This window comes from Lactuca saligna, chromosome 7 (genome assembly GCF_052625555.1).
Source record: "Lactuca saligna cultivar CGN05327 chromosome 7, ASM5262555v1, whole genome shotgun sequence".
Lineage (NCBI taxonomy): Eukaryota > Viridiplantae > Streptophyta > Magnoliopsida > Asterales > Asteraceae > Lactuca > Lactuca saligna.
Genome location: NC_136423.1, coordinates 14018081 through 14024458, shown reverse-complemented (window position 1 = coordinate 14024458; position 6378 = coordinate 14018081). Strand labels below are relative to the sequence as shown.

The following is a 6378-nucleotide window of genomic DNA, read 5'->3' as shown; positions in this document are numbered from 1 at the left end:
AATTGGAGCGTCTCCAACTACTCTACTTCTCATGTCCATCTTTGTACTCATCACCACCTACCTCTTACCTCCCAATTCCTTACTATGCATCATTGCAACTATGCCTCTTATCTATGGAGAATGAACAAGACCGATTTATAGTCAGGTACTGTTCATTGTTAACAGTCCGTTCATTGTGGTCTTTTAGTTGATGATAATTATATTGAATTTATTTTCATGCAGGTTAAAAATGGGGAAGAGCACAACACTGATGAACACCCGATTCAGGTTAGTGCTTTCAACAATAGTACTGTTCATTTTGCTGATATGAATGTTTGGATGTTTAGTTCCTCTACACAATTAGGATAAACCTTTTTTCACCCCTAATCTTTTAAAGAATACAATCATTTCTTACAGTTTTAATAAGAAGCCCAACATATACTTGCAAATAAGAAAGAATAGCTTATATTGCAAATGTTCTTCATTCCACTTTGAATGGAATAAAAAAAAAAATACATCTTTAATCTATTCCATTCTCTCATTCAATTCCATTACACACCAAACACTATGTGATGACTACGACTCTGTGTGTGTGTGAGTGTTGGACTTGGATATTTATTCATGGACAAATAGGATCTTTTCTTTTTGAGCATGATTTTATTAAAATAACGTTTTTTTTAATAATGATAATTTGTAATTTTATAGTCGATTAACATTTTGGTAGCCAAAGTAATATTCGTATTGTTTTTTAGGGAAACGGAGAAATATTGTTAATTATTTGTGTTTTCAAATGAAAATAAGTTGAAGAAAAATCGATAATTTTTTATGTTAATCGATTCACGCAAAATAAATGAATTTGACTTTTTTTATAATTATGTCCATCTAATTATAAAAGTATTATGAGATAAAGTAAACTGTGTGCTGATGGTTAATTCATGAATATGAAGCAGATGTTGATAGTATAAAGTGGGTGAGATATGATATTTTCTCTCTGATTTTATAAAATTTTGAATTCTAATTATTATTTTTTTCATTTTCATTACTGATTCTCAAAAGTATAATTTGAAGTTTCTCACAATAAAGTAAGTTTAGCATTAGTCCAAATAAAAAGTATAATTTGTTACTTTACTGAAAGTTTAGGATCAAAATTCAGAACGACTCCATGCATTTTGCTGCTGGATTCACTGGCAAAAGCTGATCAGTCCAAGCGATTGAACCTGTAATAAGAAAGTAATGTTTGATTTATATTCATCTATCCTTTTATTCTTCTATGGTTTGTTTGGTTCATGAATTCTGGCAGAATTAGAATATGAGATCCCATTCCATTGCATGTTCGGTTGCAATAAAACAAGCAACAAAATCCACTTTTGTTATCAGGTTGGTAACCTTAGTCACGTTCTTAGTTGTTCTATCTGTATACATTGGTTTCTTAATCTTATGATAAGCCTATCATCCGAGGTATTCATATTTCTCTTTTAAATTTTTTTAATTCCTAAAATAATCAATTTTTTCTTTATTTTAATTCATTAAATTTAATATTACTTCATCGACAAAATGTGCAATCAAATGAACTTTATCAGTTGGCAGTTGGCATCTGTGGCTTTCTGCTTGATAGTTGCATAAGTTAGCTTCTTTACTATTTACTCGCATGCTTATTTCTATAGTAAATAACATTTCGGTCCTTGAGTATACTTTATTATGACAATTTTTGGTCCCTAAAACTTTTCGCATTCAATTTTTTTCGTCATTTGAGGTTTTTAAAACCTTTTTCGTTCATATTCCAAGCCAAATGACTACTTTTGATACCTTACTCTAGCTAATTTTTACACTTAGCCTCCCAGGAAAAGACAAGAGAACTTTTTAGGACCGAAAGTGTAAATTACTCTTACTTTTCTTCATTTATTTACAGTAAATTATTGTATGACTCAGTTTGGTTACAAGTTAGGTCTAAGCCTTAAACTTGATAGTTTTGTTGTCGGAGTCATGAAGAAGAAAAACAATCTTTTTACAAACAAGGTATTTTTTAAATTGGTGTAAATATTATATTAATATGAAAGAAAGATATACTTCTAAGGTTGAAAATTTTGTTGAAAGTACAATGCTATTATTGGGTCGAGTTTTTGAAGTACAATGTTTTAATATAAAAAAAAGTGGAAAGTACAAACTGTGGTACAATATGTGTGTATCATAGACATTTCTTGGTTTTTCTTGAAGGCTATTCATAAACAAATAAAATGTTCTCCTTAACATCCCATTGTACACACTCTAATGACAAAAATAGTTTATATTTGCATCTTTCTAACGGGGAATCTTCCCTAATTTTCATAAAAGCATAACAGTTACCAACAAGCACTGATTCCATGTAACTTAACAATATTTTAATGGAATTAATCAAGCTTTGTGAAATTTAAAGTAGCCATAAATACCGCTCTTTACCTACATAAGAGTGTGCATTAATCTCGCTATCCGCTACAATGGCTCACAACATAATGTCTAGAGATTACAAAAAGATTAATGTTGACATGTATAGAGCTCTGTCAGAAGGGGATAACGCCAATCTAACCATACACAATGACATTGTTCCCCACATTGTGAGTTACTACAAGCATAATAAGCTCATTCTTTAGCTACTCAGTCTGCTACCTGAAGACCAACCTGTCAAACTCACATTAAAAAATGATGTCGAAAACACCATTCTTCAAGCAACAACCACCAATAATAAGACAATTGAGGCTACTACTGAGATGTTGCGCCAAACTTCTTCATTGCTCACCATGACCGGCGTGCTAAGACAGGCGGATTTTTTTCCATGCAACTCGTTATAGCAAAAACAACAGTTTCCATTTTCTTAAAGATGAAGTGAATTGGAGATTTCCTGCAGATGTAGTGAGAGAGATTAAAATAGGCAATAAAACAGTATAATAGGGAATTTTAATGAGCAATGGAAGTGAATGATGAATCAAAAGAGGAATGTTTGTAATTGAAGATTGCTCGGGGAATGGTTCCTTTCTTACTGAAACAAATCTTCAGGAGCCAATACAATTATAGCAAAATAACACGACGACCTCACAGACTTTGCAGCATAGCCTCTGGAAAAACATTTGGCTTCAAGGGTTTCTCCTTTGACTGTCCTTTACATTCTATTGTCATGCCATCACTACATTTTCTCACTAAAATCAAAAAGAAAAGTACAACTTAATCTAAGAATTAGACATAACACAATCTAAATCTTCATCATTTAATCACACTTTTGTCGGTCTTCTGTCTTCCATTTTCTTGTTTCTTTATCCATCTTTTCTTTCTTTCTTTCTTTCTTTTAATTTTGTTTTTGATTTTTTTTAGGGGGAAGAAAGCTTGAGTTTCATTTCCACTTGATTTCTTATTCTTCTTTGGTGTTTCTTTTCTTTGAACCTTCCTTTGCGTTTCTTTTTGTTTTTGTTTTTTCAACTACACCATAAATATAAAAAGGAGTGTTATGTAGAGGCTAATATAAACACGTAATGATCATTGACAGTGAATCAATGATCTACTAAAAAGGGTGGGGAATGACTTAAATATGTGTGTTACCAAAAAAATTGTGGTCCCAAAAATGTGAATTGGGGGACCGGTTTCAAAGTTCATCAATGCAATGCGCGATGAACATAATTTATCTATCTACTTTAGACCCCTATACAAATAAAGACCTATCTCTAAAAGGTTTTGAGAAATTATTTATGCAAGGTTTGGGCAAGACTCTGGAGTGGAGTACATAGAGGTATTCCCCCTGACCAAGTTGTGAACCTTCATGTCTTCAAAATACCTTACTAGGCTAGTCCTTGCATGCACACATCATCTTGATTAACCACCTCCATCTACACCTAGACTCAATTAATAGCTCCTACATTTGACCCCCACACAAGCAGTCAAAAAGTGGTCTGTCATGCTTAAAATGTCTCACACTTGTCAAACACAAGGAATTACATAACAAAACTCGGGACCGATCTTTGATTCAATACTTATGACCCTGCTCAATGGTGTCCAAGAGGTGAGAAAAGTGGTCCCACTTTTTTTTATTTCTATAAACTTTTGGATGAAATGCAAACTAAGAAATGAGTTGAAAACAAAATCTTTTTGTAATTTTTTTGGTGGTTAACAATGTGAAATACAAAGAAATTTAAAAAAAATAATAAAAAAAAATATCTTTGTGATTTTCTTTAGTTGCTTGAAAATGAATGCACTTCAAAAATGAAAATAAGAAAAGAAAATTCTTTTTGGATTTTTCAAAATGTTTTTGATGAAATGCATGAGGAAACCAGGATCTAATATACAAAGACCCTTCCCCAAGATTAAGATTAAGCATCATCCTCGATGTTCAGAGAGGGTAGGGCAACCTACTGAGTGGAGGGGGAATGAGTCGGAGGTTGACTACAGGGGTCCAGCTCCGCAAGAACTGCATAACCTCAGAATGGTAATTTTGTATTGTTTGTGTCAATTGTTGAACATAGGCATTGCTTGCAAATAAATAGGCATGAATGTCAGAAACTGTTTGATTGAAGAGATCAAAACACCTCATGTATGTATCATGCTACTAAGCCACCCAACAGGTGAAAATATAATGTGCAGTCTTGACCGGGGAAGCAGAAGTAGACCCCCCCTGCATGGTGAGGAGTAGAATGAGCGCGGGGGGGGGGGGGGGGATCAACATGATCTTCATATTCGTGGTCAACTAGCATCCGCTCAGGAGCACGTAGGATGAGCTCAACAGGAATATTATTTGGTAATAACCATCGTATCTGAGTAATGTCCAGATGGAGTTGGATGGAACTAAAATCCTCAGCAGGAACTCAGAAATGAGGTTTTTTCTTCACCAACCATGTAATACTACTATCACTCTCTTTGTGGAAAAATGTGAGGCTTCAAGGACATTAGATGTGATGGCATTGGAGCGTTGTCTGATTTTTTCAAGATTAGGGTGTTTCTCCCCAAAAAGTTTGGCAAAGGGAAGACGGTGGCGAGGTAAGTGACTATCCTGCCACAATGAATGGGGTCGGAAGAACTAGTGGAAATATTGATAGTCTGAAGGCAAGAAAGATGCCAAAATGTGATCTTTTAAGGCTGGTGACCATGCACCAAAGAATTTCAAGCTCTATCTTACCGACTCTGATTATGTCTTCTTAAGGGAAGACAACATTATAGATAATTCGGAGGGCCACCCTTAAGACCGTATGAATGATTTGAGAAACTTTCGTAGATCAAGCCTTGTAAGAATCCAACCCCGTGATTTCCATCCAAAAGTCTTTTTTTAAAAGGGAATTTTTTTCTCGCCTAAATCCTATATGAGGACCATAAGTATTGTTCGTAGAGATCCCTACAAACCCACTAAGATTGTCTAGACTCGAAAAAAATTACAACTGCATGAGACGAAATGAGAGTCTTTTGGCGTCATCATTAAACTCCAAAGATTGTAGGAATTCATGAGTTTCCTTTTTAAAGGAATCCATATGTGGTACAGTTAGGATCCTCTCCTACCCGATATTGCTAAATAATCGAAGGACTCCATCATAAATTCATATTTCTTGGAGATTGGAGTTGTTGAGTCTATTTGTGGCCCTTGAGGTGACGGTAGAGATCACGATGTGCAAGAGAACAATGCATAATGGTGGTGTACCATACTTGTATTCCCATTCCTCCTTTAGAGTCTTGCATTTTTTCATGGTGCTAACAAGCTAAATGTAAAAGATAGACAAAGTATAACCAAATGCTAAAGCATAACTACGCAAAATATGATCAAAATCTAAAGCACCGCTAGACAAAGTATGACCAAAAGCTACAGCACAACAACTAACACATGAATGTATAACTATTTGAAGCACATGGATAGATTCTCAACAATTCTTAGCAAACAATCTTAATATTCATGCATAAAACTTAATATATGGAAGGAATGTACCAGTCAAACATTTAAAGTGAAAATTTGACTTTACACTTCCATGGAGGGATTCGACCTAGATGAAGAAGAAGATGCAATTAGGAACTTAAAACAACATACCTTGGAGCTATAATCTTGAAGAAATTGAAAGAAAATCGAGAATGTTTTCTAGGTTTAGTTAGTGTTCGGCTAAAGAGGGTTAGAGGGAGAGGAGAACACACGATCGAGAGAGTTGTGCGAGGGTGAGAACGAAGAAAAAAATGTTTTTTTTTGTTTTTATTAGCCCCAGAAACGCACGGTTTGGCTAAGACATTGTGTTTTCAAAGTTAGCCCATTTTTTTTCAAAAAAAGTCAGAATTGTGATGCTTAAGCATGGCCCATCCAATGACCGTGAGATTTCGAGTCGAGACCATGCGTTTTTTTTTATATTGACTGCACCATGATCATATACATTAGTAATAATGAACTGTCCCACCCATGAGGACTGTAAC

General features: G+C 34.4%; 1 long non-coding RNA gene across 1 annotated transcript; it reads right to left on the bottom strand.

Annotated features, from left to right (window-relative positions):
* Positions 1-2446: 2446 nt before the first annotated feature.
* LOC145003924 (uncharacterized) lies at positions 2447-6119 on the bottom strand. The gene is made up of 3 exons (XR_013662198.1): positions 6008-6119; positions 2994-3426; positions 2447-2854 (listed from the first exon to the last, which is right to left on the bottom strand). It is a non-coding gene; the product is annotated as an uncharacterized LOC145003924 (long non-coding RNA).
* Between the last annotated feature and the right edge of the window lie 259 nt (positions 6120-6378).